The following is an 18,077-nucleotide window of genomic DNA, read 5'->3' on the forward strand; positions in this document are numbered from 1 at the left end:
ATTGTTGCTGTTGTTAGTCTTGTGGGAAGTCCCTGAGAACTTAGAGACAGGACATTTGTAAGTGTTTAAATGGTTTGTAGAAGTTGGAGAAAGGTAGAGTCGGAAGGTAGTAGAATGGGGGAAAACCGAGAAAGAATTTCCTCTGGCAAGACCATTAGGATGCATATTACTGGAAGGAATTGGAGGGGGAGCCGGAGGCTCCATGAGTAAGAAGAGGATTGCAGTACCGTTTTGCAACTAATGTTGTTTTTAAAGAGAGGAAAATGGAATGAAGTATTTTTCACCGTCTGAAATCATCCGGAGTGGCAAAGAGACAGTGGGATTTTGTCGCTGCAGGACCCTATGGTACTCGCCCTTAGGTGGGAAAATAACAATTTAAAGGTAAACTGAGGCAATGTTGCGTGATGTGCAGTATTGAGCAAGGGTGCACTAGAATAAATAAGATTCACTGGACAGCAGAACAGAACAAGATTTATCTGATTTGCTTAAGCCTCCCCCTTGATCACAGGAATGGGATAAGGGATCGGACGAGTGTTCCCCGAATAGCTCGGTATCTTCCTGCATCAGGAAAAGGTCTGCTTTGACAGATTTACAGGAACCTCTCTGGGAAGAATGAGACGATAAAGAAAAAAAAAAAAAAAAGAAAAAAAACGCAAAACAAAACAAAACTGACTGCAAAACTGTAGTGGATTTGGAAAGAGTATTTCCCATCCAAGACCCAATGTGGAATCCAGACAGATCTAAACATGTAGAAAACTTACAGGTATATCAGGACTTAATCTCAAAGGGAATGAAAAGGGCCATTCCCAAACAAGTAAACAAGATCCGTCTAAATCACCATCTGAATTCCTAAATCGACTGAGGGATATAATGTGCTGCAACACACTGCTGGATCCTGGGTCAAGGGTAGGAATACAACAACTAAGTTTTTGTTTGGGGCCAGTCTAAAAGAGGAACAGTGGCTCATGTGAATAAAGACTGACAGGGACCTGGGGAATTCACCCTAGCGGATCCACTACTTGTAATGAAGCCAGGGAAAGAGGAGAAGAAAACAGAATTTTCGTTGACACAGAAGCAATGTACTCAGTTTTGAACTAAGCTTTGATGTTCTTAGGAAATGACTACATCATGGTAAAAGGGGCAACTGGCCAAAGTGAAAAGGTGTATTTTTGTGAACTTCTAAGACATAAACTGGGAATACAATGGGGCATCCACAGATTCTTGTATATGCCCAATTCCCCAAGGCACTTTTGGGGAAATATTTATTGGAACAATTGGGTGCAATAATCAAATTTGAAAAGGGAGAGATTACTCTGGAGGTAAATGACCAGCAGTATCTGTAAATAAGGGGTTTATCCTTAGTCAGTGTCCCCACAGAAGGAAAAATCAGAGAAGAAATCACAAACCAGGTATACCCCGAGGTATGGGCCAGTGATGTGCCCGGGACTTACGGGCTGTAAATAAAATAACAAAAACCTTTACCCGGTGGTGGGAAATCCATATACCCTGCTAACTGTATTAATACCTGAACTAACCTGGCTTACTGTTTTAGACCCGAAGGATGCCCACTTTTGCCTCCCTCTCCATGAAGCCAGCCAGAAAATATTTGCATTTGAATGGAAAACCCTGAAAGCAGATGCAGAATTCAACTCACCTGGATATTTTGTAATCAACTTGCAAAGGATCTTGAGGCCTGGAAGCCCCACCTGGGGAGGAGAGATTGTTACAGTATATAGATGACACCCTGATTGCCACCAAGACAACACTTGCATGACCTGGATGGTGAGTCTGTTAAACTTTTTGGGGTTCCAGGGATACCGGGTATCTAAAAGAAGGCCCAAATAATGCAATCTACTTGGGCTATGAAATCAGCGCTGGACAAAGAACTTTGGGAAAGGCCTGAGAAGAGGCAATATACCAAATCCTGAGACTGTAAACAGTGAAAGAGTTACGAACTTTCTTGGGGATGACTGGGTGGTGTCAGCTATGGATCTATAACTATGGACTGCTTGTTAAACCCCTGTATGCACTAAGCACTGCCAAACAGAAATACCTCCAACGGAGCTAAGAGACTGAGCAAGCCTTTGAACAGCTGAAGAAAGCCCTGATGTCGGCCCCACCTTAGGGCTTCCAGATGCCAGCAAGCCATTTTTCCTTTTCTCTCATGAGAAGCAAGGGATTGCCCTAGGGACTGGCTGTTTAGGGGCAGTTTCAGCCATTGTGCTAAATATCCAGGAGGCATGAAGATTTACCCTGGGCCAGAAAATGACTGTGTTAGTGTCTGGAAGTGAAAGGTGGGCACTGACTTTCTCCACAAAGGTTCCTAAGATACCATGCTGTAACGGTGGAATATGATATGGGAATTGTGGTTACTAACATCATCAACCCAGCTTCTTTTCTCAGTGAAAATACAGGAGAACCAGTGCACCAGGACTGCTTAGAGACCATCGAGGCCACATACTTGAGCTGTTCGGACCTGAAAGACAGTCCCATGGAAGACGCGGATGGCTGGTTCATGGATGGAAACAGCTATGTCTTAAGCAATAAAAGACATGCCAGGCCAAAAACATCAAGCATGCAAAGGGATTCTGATACTGCTGGAAGCAGTCCAGCTACCTGAGAAAGTGACAATCATGCACATCAAGGTGCACCAGAAAGTGAATTTGGAATTGGGGAGAGGAAATGAGCTGGCGGACAGAGAGGCAAAACTGGCAGACAAAGGTGAGGTAAAAAAACAAAAGGGGCTTTGATCCCTGACAGGTGAATTTCTGTAGAAGGTAAGGCAGAATATACCAAGGAAGATCAGATAATCAGAAATTTATTATAGACCGAGAAAGTGTCATATAGTAAAAGGGGTGGGTCCTCACTCCACAAGGGAAACTAATCATTCCCCCTTATTTAAAATGGCTTTTGATGAGGGAAGAACACAGAAAGAGACATGAGGGGGGCAGAAGTTTTATATAAACACCTAATTAAAGGGATTGTAGCTAGAAATTGATAAACCATTGTGAGACAAGTGGCTCAGCAGTGTGACCTTTGCCTCCAGACTAATCCCAAAATTACCCCAAACCAGAAATGGGCCAAATTGGAAGCGGCAACAGGCCTGGGCAATAATGGCAGATTGATTTTTCGGAACTCCCAAGATGGGGGAATTGATGCTTATTGGTATTAACTGGTACCTATTCAGGTTGGCCGGAGGCATTCCCTACTAGAACAAGGAGATAACCAGAACATTAATACAGGAAATAATACTATGCTTTTGGGTTCCAACAACTATGTCTCCTGATAGGGGACAACATTTTATCTCAGAAGTAGTACAACAGATCAGTCACTATTTGCATATGAAATCATGACCTCCTACATGGTGGCATTGGACAAACAGCTCCAAAAGATTGAAAAACATGAGGCTGAGACGTAAAGTAGGGGTTTGGATGAACCTGTGTATAACATATGACCTGGAGATTATGTATAAGTAAAGTCTCTTGCAGAGAGGACTCTGGAACCACAGTGAGAAGGACCATTATAATGTTCCTTGCGTCCTTCACAGCTATCGTAATCAAGCAGAGAGCATGGATCCATCGCACCCAAGTGAAAAAGGCACATAAATCTCCATGAAGGGTCATGCAAGTCCAACCAGGAAAATTATTTTCCTCATGATTATAATTATAATCCAGGGAGGTAAAGGCACCTCTAGCCAAAAGAATACTGAGTGGCCTTGGTCTCAAGCTTTTATTGGTTATACTGGAGCCCTGGGAAATATTTAGAATCGAAAGGCTTTAAATCTATCAGCTGTGGTTATGCATGAAAATCAAGTATATGTGAGGCAAGAATGAAATGTGGATAGAGTACAGGGGATTCAGCAACTTCAGGAGGAGAAATCAAAGTAGGATGCTGAATGGTTAATAGGACTATCCATAAAAAGGCATCGCAAAATACTATCTCAACTACACCAACAGATAAGAATACAAAGACCTGTATTTCCAATGAATTAGACCCTTGGCATAATTTTACATTAGTACAGACGGTTAAGGTGGTTTGTTTCTGGGTTTATGATACCATTGGGCTCTCATTCAATTTTAATATAAATATTATAGCAAATGCTGTTCAACCCAGAATGGTCTCTTAAATGTGTTGAACTGCTAATGCAAACTGATATTTCTGAAATTCAACCAGCATGCTCTCATTTCCCAAAAACATCCTTCGAGGGCTGGACAATTTGGCTGTGAAAGCAAGTGCCCTTCAGGATCAGAACACAAAGGGGCCTAACCAGGGTGTTACAGACAGGATTGGAGGTCCTAAATGGAATTGACTATCAGAAATGTTACGAAAGTGGGAAAAGGTGGAGGAACAAGACCATGAATTAATAGGAAATGTACTCTGTGTGATCCAAGATAACGTTTCTTTGGCCCTCAGTTGTATACAGGCACAATTATGGATGCAATCAGTGGCCACCTTAATTATAAGAGAAGGTGGTGAGGGTACTTTCCCAACGAAATCTGGAAAGTGGTTTGGGACAGTGCCACTGGCTTAGAGAGGATGCTTCAGTCCTGATAGACTCTGGTAAATTTCACCTATGACCCCATCACTAATACAGCCACAGCCTTTGTGTATACCATACGTAACTCGGCAATATATGTAATCCACTCCATCATTGTGTTAGGATTAAGCCATGATAAAACTGTGCTCTATCCTTCTGAACATAGAACATGGACACAAATAGTGAATGGGAAATGGCAAACGGCAAACTGTAAATTTAGAATCTTGCATTACATGAGAACAACAAGGAATCGTTTGCTAAATAATGCAGTCGATGCTCAAGACATCTGCCTCGACACTGAGCAAAGCATCTGTCATTTTGAGATCCATCCAGATGCTAATCCGAGGACTGTACTTGTATATGTGGGCCAGGGTTGTGTGTGTTTGAGAACTGCTTGTACCTCTGTAGTAATAGATGAGATAATTATGGAGAGTGAGAATCACTCTAATTTCTAATTTCTGTATTTGTTAGATTGTTAAGACTGTTGAGTGTGACTTTTCTTATTTAGCACCAGTCATATCCCATCAGCTGATATAATCTGATTATACAATATTTCACAAATTATCACCTGTACCTATTGTAATGAATCTTATGTAGGTAAAATAATTAATGAAACAGTTAATGAAACATCAGGACTTGATTATAATTCTAGATGAGGTCCAGGAAAGCGGGACAAGACCCTGATAACATTCCACCACGACTGGAAAGAAAGAGGGTCCTAAAAGGGTAAAAGAAAATTGGAGGGACGTGTTGTTCAGATGGTCCCCTACTGCGACTGGCATTCTAAATAAGTTGTGTCACCCCATTATTGTCCTTTTGATGCTAGTTTTAATTAGCTTTGTTTTCTCTGCTATGTTATTTATTTGGATTTGGAGAATGCTACAACGACTAATAATTTTGACTTCTATGTCTGGTGCCCATAAGAAAGCATTAAAAAGTAGTTTTCCAACAAAATATAATCCTGTTCCCCTTTGAGAGATAAATTACAGAGCTGGCAAATGAATTTGCCCATGTTAAAAAAGACAGGGGGGAATTGATGTGTGAAAACAGACAAGGGGGGCTGGAAGTGTTAGTTAGAGCTTGGCGTTGTTCGCCTTGAAGACCTTGGAAGTTGATAATGAAGGAGCCAGCTAGCAGAAATTTACTGATAAGTAGGCATTGGAATGCAGAAAGCTGGCTGCATTTGGTTCAGGAGTTTGAAAACAGCCAGAGGAGACTGAGTCTGTGCAAAGTTCAAAAAGAAAAATATTCATCCCGAGGAAGACTTCCTACTTCATTCCTAAGACCCCGGCCCATGAGCATCAGGAGGCACTACGCAGGCCCAAGACTGGAGTGAACTTTCCAGGTCTAATTATAATACGAAGCGGGGAAAGGTTATGAATATGTAGTAGGTGCTTATACCTATGCATGTCTTTACACTATTACTAGCTGCTTGTTAAGCAGTGTGCAAGCTAGGAGGAGAACCCCCTTGCACCCCAGCGCTGAAAATAAACGTACCAGCTTTATAACTCATTTTGGGTTATAGGGTTTGATTCCGCAAAACAATACCATTTCAAAGATTGTATTCGAGAAAATAAGCCTTCAAGTCTCACATGAAAAAATTCAAACCTGGAAATACTTTGAGTGGAAAATTTTGAATGCCACAATTAAACCTCAGCCAGTCAAATAGTAAATAGTAGCTAAAACGATTTACAAAAGCTCCTAGGAACAATCAATCAAGTTAAACCTTATTTGGGTATTACTAATGCAGAACTAAGTCCATTATTTGATTTTCTTAAGGGGGACATGGTTTTAACAGCACTTCCTACTCTTACCAGTGATGCACAAAAAACTTTGGGCAAAATTGAAAAAGTCATTACTCAGAGAAAAGCCCACAGTCGACTTGATGGTCATCCAATATGTTTGTTTGGTTTTTTTACAATGTGTCAAGCATTCGGTCTAATAGCACAATTAGTACCTTTTAAAAGCAATGCTCCCCAAGCTGAAAACTAAGAAAGGGCAAGTGGAGGCTTTGGATCTACAGGACAAGAAAAACAGATAATGTGGGCATTAGAAATTAAAAAACCAAAACCACAATTAAAGGTGACATTGATATTAGAAAATCAAACAATTCAAATAACTATGTTGGTGGATACTGGTGTGGATGTCACCGTCATGGCAGAAAAAGACTGGCCTGAAGGATGGCTGTTGGTCGGTCCTCAAGGATTTGTAGACTGGAACATTTTAGTTATTGACTTAAAGGATTGATTTTTCACCATACCTGTTGACCCCAGCGATAGTGAAAAAATTTGCCATTTCAGTTCCGACAACAAACAGACGGGGACCAGTGTAGAGATATCAATGGGTGGTGTTACCGCAGGGGATGAAAAATGCGCCAACAATGTGTCAACTTTATGTTGACCAAGCCTTACAAGGTTTTCGGAAAAAATATCCACAGCTATTACTGTATCATTATATGGATAATATACTAGTGACGGGGAAAGATAATTTGGAAAGGTATAAACATCAATTGCAAATCACACCAGAAAAGGTGCAGAGTGTTGCACCATGGATGTATTTGGGGTGAAAAATTTTGGATAAAACCATCAAACCACAAAGGGTGTCATTTAGAATTAACATCCAAACACTTATTGATCTTGCTGGATAATATCAATTGGATCAGGAGTTTGATAGGGGTAGATAATCAAATGTTGTTACCTTTGTTTGAGTTTTTAAAATGAGATATGGATATACTAGCACCAAGGAAACTAACACATGAAGCGGAACAAATGTTGGAAAAAACCCAGAAAATGCAGTAAGCAACAGAAAAAGCACATTGTGTAGTATATGGGTGGCCTGTCAATAACATCAATATCACTTATCATCAATAACACTTATCCGCCTGTTGGGTTAATAATGCAATGGGTTGAAACCAATTTGGACAAATTAAAAAATTATAGAATGGCAGTTTTTATCTAATCAGCCATCAAAGACAACTGTAACAAGAGTAGAAATGCTTGCACAGTTAATCATGAAAGGTGGAGATTGGATAGAGGAATTGAATGGGAAAGAGCCTGAAACAATAGTCATTCCGATGACAGAATGATATTTACAATGGAGTATGCAGAACAGTTTAGAATTACAAGTGGCCTTGGTGAACTTTAGTAGACAAATTAAAATTCATCATCCAGGCCATTGGTTGATAACCTTTTTGCAACAAGAATGTCTAGAGGAAAAATCTAAGTGTAGTACCAATCTGGTAAATGGGCTGACAGTTTTTACAGATGGGAGTGCAACACCTTATTGGCATTCCACTTTCCCCAACTGGACAGACAATTGTAGAACGAATGCATTGCACCATCAAAACTCTTTTGCAAAAACAAAAACAGAGGGAAAAGGGAGAAACACCAGCAAATAGGTTAGCTAACGTACAATATGTTATCAATTTTTTATGATTGCCGGGAGATACTTTAATCCCTCTAGTAGTGGAACATATGCAAACCATGTCAACAGGAATGATTGAACATAAAAATCAAGTGAAAGTCATGGTAAGAACTTGGGAAGGAAATTGGGAAGGTCCATTTCCTGGGGATGAGGATATGCTTGTGTCATTACAGACAGCGGTCCAAGATAGGTTCCAGTGAAATGGGTCTGTAATAGTGTATGCTTGTGTAATGTATAATTATACTTATAACATCACTTGAAAAGGTCAGAATCTAAATGCTACTTTACCTGTGTATAGAAATGCTACAGCCTGGTACAGTTATACCTCTCCTAAAGTATCACGCTTATTTTTCTTTTCTAATTGCTTTGCCTGTAGGAATTTTTTCTGATTTGTGAAGATAGAGTGTGAGGAGGAATTCTGTTGAAATGTAATGGTGGGACATATAGCCTTGGATGGCTTACACTGCTAACTCCCAATCTCGCTATAATTTATAACAAGAAACGAAGTAAAGGAAATAAACGATCTATCCATCAATTAGGGGCTGACTGTGAGAGTACAGTCACCTCTCTGGGAACCTGGAGAAATTGTAGCTGCCTCAGCATTGGCTCCTGGGGTAGCAACTGCAGCAGCCTCAACAAAGCTGACAAATTTGGGATGTTGGTTGAGTAAGCAGACTAATGCTACTTCAATTGCTTTGAGTGGCTTGTTAGCTGATGTTGATAGTGTTAGGCATGCTACATCACAAAATAGAGCTGCAATAGATTTTTAATATTAGCGCAAGGACATGGGTGTGAAGATTTGAAGGAATGTGTTGTATGAATTTATCGGATCATTCTAAATCAATACACCATCAACTGAAACAGTTGAAGGATTTGACGAAACAATTACAACATAACAATGATCCAGATTGGTTAAGGCAGTTGTCTGGATGGGGCATTGGAGGTTGGCTTCAAGAACTAGTTATGAAAATTGGAATCATTTTACTGGTAATCATTGTGAAGATTGTTGTTGAAGAAAAGAAAGGGGGAATTGTAGAAATATTTTATAGTAACTGTTAGGGTCCAGAAGCTAAAGGACGAGGTGAACACGGCATTCGAGTGTAAAAAAACCCAGAACTTGAGTTTATTTGCACAAAGGAAAACAGACTGGCCGGCCAGGGCCACTCCATGCTGGAGAGCAACCACGACTACATCCGCAGGGTTACATTTATGGTAAAAGCGGGTAGATACAAAATTACTTGTTACAAGTTCATTGGTTAGTCTAGGGGGTTACTTAATATCTACAGGTCATGTTATATTCTGATAGGTTCTGTGCTGTTTCTTCCTGAACGTTTTCATATGTTGCAGTTTCTTATCCATACATTCTTTTCATTCCAGGATGTGGTGTAGTTGCAGTTTCTTATCTATACATTGTTTTCATTCCAGGATGTGTGCTAAGCAGTTTCTAGTATCCCCTCCTTATCTCTAGCTAACCTCTGCTTGTTATATTTTAACTAGCTCTTGCTCAATTTTCTCAGGCCTTTTCATAATGGCCCTCACATTAACAAAGGCCACGATGCCCTTGAAGGACCATGAACAGTGTAGCAAGAGGAAACAATGGATATGGCTGTATGCCCAGAAGCTGAGAGGGTGGTGTAAGTTAGAAAAGTAGAAATCATGATAACTTAGGAGAAAAGCATGTAAAATATGCAAAGCTAATTAACCAAGTAAGCATTTAATCTAGGCACGTGGACAGTAGCAACTAACCAACAGTAGTATAAACTTATATGCATGAACAGTTGTTTGTAAGCAAGCAAACGATGCCAAGTTTTAGATGCAACATGACACTGTGTATATAAGGAGCTCGCTGAGAGCAATAAAGGTCTTCGATCCAAGATATCGGAGTCCGTGTCATCAATCTCCCCACCTTACATCAGAAGCAAACACTTTCTCCTATTAAGCAAAATTATTTAGAATTAATGATTCATACAGATTTTTTCCCCAAAACGTTGGATTTTTTTTACCCAGTGTGCAATAATGCAGTCTTACAGAGACGAGTGTTGTATTAATAGGTACAGCTCTGCTATGTGGCTGAGGTACACCCTCCTGTTGAGTCACAGGGTTCAGGACAGCTCTCCTTGCTTTCTAAATTCCTCCTCAGTAGCAAACCTAGCTGCGGCTGGATCCAACCTTAGTCCCAGACTTGGTCATTTATAGGTAATTTATTTAAAGTGTCAGATAAAACAGATTTGGAATTACCATTGATAAATCTACTTGTTGCATTAGTGCTAGATGATTATAACCATTTAACAATAATCATAAGATGCAACAATTGAAACTTGAGATAGTAATTATCTTCCCAGGGAACATCCAACAAAGTCAGAGCCACAACTCTTACCCAAAAGATATCCCTTCTTGAGGGGGAAGAGAGGCCCAGGCCTGTTGATCCATCCATCAGGTGAAGTGATCGTTTGATTCCTCCTCCCCCAAAAAAGGTTTCCAGATGCCAATTTTATACTTCTGAAAACTCTTTGGCACGTCCGTGGCAAGGTGGGATTAAATCAATTACTATGTGTTGATTGGCTCTTGGCAAGGCCTGCTATGTCATCAGAAGTGGGACTCAATGGTTCATCATGCCCTTGGGGCAGGGAGCTCAGTCGGTGCTTTCTGGGGTCTTTCTGCTCTTAACTGAGACAACACCAGGCTGTAAGGCCTCCGACTCTGTCAGATGTTTCCCAGGAAAATAACTACTAATTCAAGTTTTTACTGTTACTTGCCTTATATCTGATTGTTAACCAGTTATAAGTGTTTAAGCGCTAACACAGCAGTCAATTTATCAAGGCAATCCTGAATTTGTTTTAATCTGTCACTTGAATTAAACTACTTGCTGCCTCCAGCACTGTGAAATTGTCTCTCTGGCAGGCTTTGCTGCAAGCAGCTGCCAGCCGTCCCATTTGGGCCGTGAACCACACATTAAACCTGTGAGTACCACTCTCTAAGGAGACTCTCACAGGTACCTGGATTCTGACTTGTGGCAAAAACACATGTAAGCACCCACACAAAACCCTTTAGTCATAAACCGTCAACCAAGTCTGAGATTTTTAATCTTGTGACTCAACAGGAAGGCCTCCTTAGCCATCTGTCAGATTCTCACCTGTTTAACATGACACACGTGAAGCGAGAATTCTTTCTCCACGAATCAGCAGGGCTTGATGTAGTCACTCAAGATTCACCTAACACTCCACCCCAAGAGTGCAAGTTACTAACTATAGTTTAGAACAAAGGGAAAAGTTGGAAGGAAAAATGTCAATGAAACTCTAGGGATCAGCCAGCGGGCTGAATCCCATCCCCCTCCCCCCCTGGATTCCATCGGGGTAAGCACTTTGTGTTATGTGAGCAAAATATACATCTTATCATGAAGCTAATTATTAGCATCTCTCTATACTTTAACCTTAACTATACATCTACGTGTTATCTTTACTTATGTCTGGATGTTACTGCTATGTGTATATTATCGCTTGTTGAATTTTTGTATGCGTTTGGGTGTCGGGTCATATAGGGTTGTTCAATGTATTTTCACAAACAGTATCTTCTTCGCAGCCACCATCAAACCTTATTAAGTCACAAGTTGTTATAATCAACTCTTCTTAATAAAGTCAACTTCTTTATATTGAAACTGTTGAGGAGTGGCTTGGGAAGCAGGGCCATGGATTGTTAGAGCTGCTATCTAACAGCAAAGTGTAGGCCACGTTGGCAGTGGAAAAGTACTAAGAATGTGTACAGTCATGCCGATATGGCAAGAAGACAAGGACGAGCTGACCTTGGACAGTTTTGGTAAACAACTTTAAAGAAGTAACCGCTGAAGAATGAGGAACACTAGATGGCGCTAAACTGCAAGTAGAAGGACACATGTAAAAACCTAACCCTTAGGCTTCGCCAATCAGTGTAGGACTAGTAGGCATAATTAACTCGTGCTGTATATAACTGAGCTATCTGAAGGCAATAAACGGAGCCTGCTTATAACTCATATTGAGTTGTGCATGTCTTCCTTTCTTGACAAAAAACAAGGGCCTCTGAACCTTAACTCCCAACATGAAACAAAGAAACGTACACTCAATAAACACTGTGGTTATTAAATAGGTATTCTTTATTCAGTGGTGGAGAAGCATCAGGATTTGTCCTCAGAGTGCTTTTACCCAACAGTGATTTCAGAGAGCTTTATATACACTGAGGTATCTTCATGTTCATAACTTTTTCATGAAATGACAAGCACACCTATTTGCACACCGCATTGCATAGAATCATAGAATCATAGAATCATTAGCTTGGAAGGGACCTTAAAGATCATCTAGTTCCAAATGCCCTGCCATGGGCAGGGACATCCCACTAGATCTGGGTGCCCAAGGCTCCATCCAACCTGGCCTTGAACACATCCAGGGATGGGGCATCCACAACTTCAGCACTCTGATCATCTTTGTAGTCCTCCTATGGACCCGTTCCAACAGCTCCATATCCTTCTTATGCTGAGGATTCCAGAATGGGACACAGTATTCCAGATGAGGTCTCACAAGAGTGGAATAGAGAATAGTGTCAATCTGCTTGAAGGTAGGGAGGTTCTCTAAAGGGATATGAACAGGCTGGACCGATGGGCAGAGACCAATGACATGAGGTTTAACAAGACCAAATGCCGGGTCCTGCACAATAATACGGTGCAGACCCTACAGACTAGGGGAAGAGTGGCTAAAGGCAGCTGCCAGGCAGCTTTCATCCATTTGCCCCCAACCCTATAGCGCTGCACAGGGTTGTGTCCCAAGTGCAGGACCAGGCATTTGGCCTTGGTGAACCCTTGTTATGGGTTTACCTGTCCAGGCCAGTGGCAGCCATTTTCTCAAGCAGAACCCTGTGGGGAAACTCTGTCAAAGGCTTTACTGAAGTCCAGGTCCACTACATCTGTGGAAGAATGGCTCATGATTTAATAGCAGTGAACAATCCAGGGTTTGCTGTCTGTAGCTAGGCCTGACCTTGAGATAAGATAAAAGGGAGTAGAATACAAGAATGTGGAATCCAGAGTGGGAAAGTCCCGAAGAGTTGTGATGAGAACTTTGTATCTGCCCCTTTCGCGTGCTCAAGAGTGTCTGGCCAGTTGCGTGACAGCATAAGGCGCGTGAACAGCGGGACATAACCAATTAGGATTTGTTTTGTTAGCGCGTGCACTATTGGGATAAGTATATAAGAAGTGTAAGGTGCATGAATAAATGAGAACGATCATACTCATATTGAGACTCCATCGTTACTCCAGGTCCGCCTCCCACTCCGACACACATCCACAGCTTGTCCCTTGTCCATTAAGCAGGTCAACTTGTCACCAAAGGAGATCAGTTTGGTCAGGCAGGACCCGCCTTTCATAAACCCATGTTGACTGGGCCTGATCACCTGGTTGTCTTGTGTGTACTGGGAGATGGCACTCAAGATGACCTGCTCCATGACCTTCCCTGGCACCAAGGTCAGACTGACAGGCCTGGAGTTTCCCAGATCCACCCTCCAACCCTTCTTGAAAATGGGCATAACATCTGCCAGCCTCCAGTCCAATGGAACCTCTCCAGTCAGCCAGGACTGCTGGTAGATGATGGAAAGGGGTTTAGTGAACACCTCCGCCAGCTCCCTCAATACCCTCGGGTGGATCCCATCTGGCCCCATAGACTTCTGAATGTCTAATTGGCCGAGCAGGTCTCTAACCAGTTCCTCTTGGATCATGGGAACTTTGTTCTGCTCTCCCTCCCTGTCTTCTGGCTCAGGGGGCTGGGTACCCAGAGATCATCTGACCTTACTATTAGAGACTGAGGCAAAGAAGGCATGAAATACCTCAGCCTTATCCTCATCCTTTGTCACTGTTATTCCACCTGCATCCAGTAAAGGATGGAGATTCTCCTTGGCCCTCCTTTGGTTGTTGATATATTTATAGAAGCAGGTTTTATTATCTTTCACAGAATTGGCCTATTTCACTTCTAGTTGGGCTTTAGCCCTTCTGATTTTCCCTCTGCATGATCTCATTTCATCCCTGTAGCCCTCCCGAGATGCCTGTCCCTTCTTCCAAAACTCATAGACTTTCCTCTTCTTCCTGATTTCGGCCCAGATCTCTCTCTGCTCAGCCAGGCCAGTTTTCTCCCCCACCGTCTCATTTTCCGGCACACAGGGATGGCCTGCTCTTGCGCTGCCAGGAATTCCTTCTTGAAAAGCATCCTGCCCTCTTGGGTTCCTTTGCCCTCCAGACTGCCTCCCAAGGGACTCTGTCAGCCAAGCCCCTAAACAGTCCAAAGTCTGCCCTCCAGCAGTCCAAGGTGGCCGTTCTGTTGACCCCCCTCCTTCCTTCTCCTAGAACTGAGAATTCGATCATCTCCTGATGGCTGTGCCCCAGGTGTCCTTCAACTGTCACATCTCCCACAAGGCCTTCTCTGTTCACAAACAACAGGTCCAGAGGGGCGCCTCCCCTAGTTGGCTCACTCACCAGTTGTGTCAGGAAGTTGCCTTCCACGCACTCCAGGAACCTCCTAGACTCTTTCCTTTCTGCTGTATTATACTCCCAGCAGACATCTGTTATGTCAAAGTCCTCCACAAGGGCAAGGGCTAGCGATCCTTAGACTTCTCCTGGTTGCTTGTAGAATATCTCATCAGCCTCTTCTTCCTGTCTGGGCACCACCATCACCATCACTGAGTTCAAGGCTATCAAACCACTCTCTCACAGAGGGCCACCCCACTGCCCCTCCTTCCTCACCTATCCCACCAGAAAATTTAATAGCCACCCATGGCAGCACTCCAGTTATGCGAGTCGTCCCACCATGTTTCCATGATGGCAATTATATCATCATTTTCTTGCTGTACAAGGGCTTCCAGCTCCTCCTGTTTGTTGCCCATGCTGTGTGCACTGGTATAGATGCACTTCAGTTGGGCTGTTGATCCTGCTACACTCCTGAGGGGAATAGTCTCAGTTCCTAAGTGACACCTCACTGAATTTTCTAACCCATCAGTAATCTTTACATCTGTGCTGCTGCTTGGAGTGCTCTCCCCCACTTCCTGTGAGGTGGCAGACCAAAGGGCCTCTCCAGCACATCATCTCTCAGACACCTGAGTGCCATTCCCAGGCACTTTTCTATCAAGCCTGGTTTTGTCCCCATTCCTCTTCCCCTCTAGTTTAAAGCTCTATGGATGAGCCCTGCTAGCTTCTTGGTAAGCATCCTTTTGGCACTTGGAGACCAGTGCGCCCCACCCTTGGACAGCAAGCCTGGTGTTGTGCAGGCCAACCCATGGTCAAAACCCCAAAGTTTTGCTCCTCGCGCCTGGCTTGGAGCCAGGTATTTATTTCTTGGCTCTTTCTACTCCTTCCTTCATCGTTCCCTGTAGCTGGAATGACAGGAGAGAACACTACCTGCACACCTGATCCCTTCATCATTCATCCCAAGGCTCTGAAGTCCCGCTTAATTGCCTTCATGTTTCTTGTTGGGGTTTCAGTACGGCTTACTTGGAAATCAATAGTGGATAATAATCCATGGGCCTGACCAGGGTTGGAAGTTTTCCTTCCACACTTCTAACTGAGGCCCAAGGTGAGCAGAAGACTTCCCTATGATTTGGGTCTGGTCTGCAGATTGGTCCTTCTGTTCCCTTCAGAAGGGAAGGATACCCTATGACAATATCCCATCTTCTTAACAGAGGCATTTTTTGAAGGAGGCTTAGGATGTCTTAACCTAGGGAACATTTCTAGGCTGTGAGACCCATCATCCACATTGAGGTTGAGTTCCACTTGCAGAGCTTCATATGTATTGTGCAAGGGAACGTGGGAGGCTGACACTGATCAGCAAAAGCAGACAGAGGGGGTTGGGAATGCTCACTGGAACTCATGCTGCTCGTTAGCAAAGGCCTTGAAAGTTGATAACAAGGTAGTCTGTATGCTACTTCTGCTGATAAAAGAAGAGCTGGAATGCAGCATCAGCAGTGTCAAGCTGGAAAACAACCAGAAGGGGACTGTGCCTGCGCACAGTTCGAGGGAAAAAAGTTCATCCTGAGAAGACTGCTGACTTCATCCCTGAGACTCTGGCCCACGACCACCAGGAGGTGCTGCACAGGCGCAAGACTGGAGAGAACCTTCCAGAACTAATTATAATACAAAGCGAGGAAGAGTTATGAATATGTAGTAGGCACTTATAACTATGCATGTCTTCACACTATAAGTATCTGTTTGTTAAGTTATGCGGTGTGCAAGCTAGGAGGAGAACCCCCTTGCACCCTAGTGCTGGCAATAAACTTACCTGCTTTATAACTTAGTTTCGGGTTATAGGGTTTGAATTCCACAAAACAATACACCTGCTATGCCAGGCAGGAACCTGCTGCTATTCTTCTCCATCTCCTGAATTTCTCTCTCAGCTGACTGGAGAGAGGATGGGGCATCCTCTGTCATAGAAGGCATGACTATCTGTTGGGTCTGAGATAGGGAGCATAAGGTGTTATTCCAATGGTTGATCTCCCTCTCACGGTCCCCAATGGTCCTCAGCCAGCTCACCTCCTCCCTAAGTTCTGTCACCAAGCAGAGGAGTTCCTCCACCTGAGCACACCTCTTGCAGATGAGTTCCCCACTGGTGCCGATACCAGTGCAAGAGGGGGGCATACCCTGCAGCCCGGCATCGGGCTGGCAGCGTGCACCCACTGAGGCTCTGTCTGCGAGGCTGCATCAGTCACAGCTGGTACAGAGCTTGGAGGAGCCTTAATTTTCTGCCAACTGGCCACCATGGTTCCCTGTTACTTCTGGCTGAGCTCCAGTGCCCTACAGGGGCAACTGTAGTTGTTGCTCTTTGGGTCCCTACCTTAATCATGGTGTCCTTGGATGTAATTTGGGTCCCTATCTCTACTATCATGTCCTCAGATATAGTTTGCACCCTGGTCTCAGTCAAAGTATTCCCAGAGGTGATTTTGGTCCCTTTCTTATCCACAGTCCTCTGATAGTACTGGACTGTAGCTCGGTAGGCAGAGGCTAAGCCCCAGTGCAGTGCTAGAAGCTGCTGGTTTTCACTGGGGTAGGCAAGGCACCCTTCCATCAGGTGGTGTGTCAGTTTACCAGGATTACTTGCCTTTTCAGATGTAAAATCCCAGACTATGGGAGGTGATAACCACCCTAGGCACCTGCCCAAATCCTTCCACACACCCTGCCACCAAGGGACCAGTTGCGTCCTGACATGTTTCGGTATTGCCACACCCAAAAGTTGTCTTCTCTTACGCCAGGATGGCATCAGATTCCATAAAACCCATAATATGCCAACAGTGTTAATTAGTAGTATTAAACAGCTCACATAAGGGTGAGCAAGGACCTCAGGAGCCTGCACAATAAAACCACCCACATCAATCCCGGATAGGAAGAGTCAGGTGTATTCCCTCATCCTCTCCACAAGACAGCTCCTCAGCACAGTAAGGGTACCAATGCCAGGGCCATAGCCATTGTACTAACGTGTTCCCAAGCTCAGCAAAATAAGGATAAGCTGTGCAGCCAGCAGACTCTGTGACCTGCACAGATGCTTGCCACTTAATAACTACTATAGCTATAACACGCTCAATTCAAATCTGCCATTGTCTTGTGCCCCATGTTGGGTGCAAAAAAAGGACTGTAGTGGATTGACTTTGGCTGGATGCTGGGTGCCCACCAACGGGACATACTCAACAGGATATGGAAGGGAGAAAATAAGATGGAAAAGAACTTGTGGGTCAAGATATAGGCCATTTAATAAAGCAAAAATAAAAGCTGTGCATGGAAGCAAAGGAAAACAAAAGCTTTATTCTCTACTTCCTATTCGCAGGCAATGCCCAGCCACTTCCTGAAAAGTAGGGCTTCACTTTTCATAGCAGTTGCCCTAGAAGGCAAACATAATGACAAATGCCCCCTCCTTCCTCCTTCTTTCTCTTAGCTTTCATTGTTGAGCAGACATCATACAGTATGGAATATCCATTTGGTCAGTTGTCCTTGCTATGGCCCCTCCCAAGAGCTTAGCAAAGCCCAGTCTACTGGCCTTTTTGGGTGGGGAGGGTGGATACTGGAGAGACAGCCTTGATGCGGTGTGAGCACTGCTCAACAGTAACCAAAACACTGGTGCTATCAACA

The sequence above is a fragment of the Cuculus canorus genome, chromosome W (assembly GCF_017976375.1).
Source record: "Cuculus canorus isolate bCucCan1 chromosome W, bCucCan1.pri, whole genome shotgun sequence".
Lineage (NCBI taxonomy): Eukaryota > Metazoa > Chordata > Aves > Cuculiformes > Cuculidae > Cuculus > Cuculus canorus.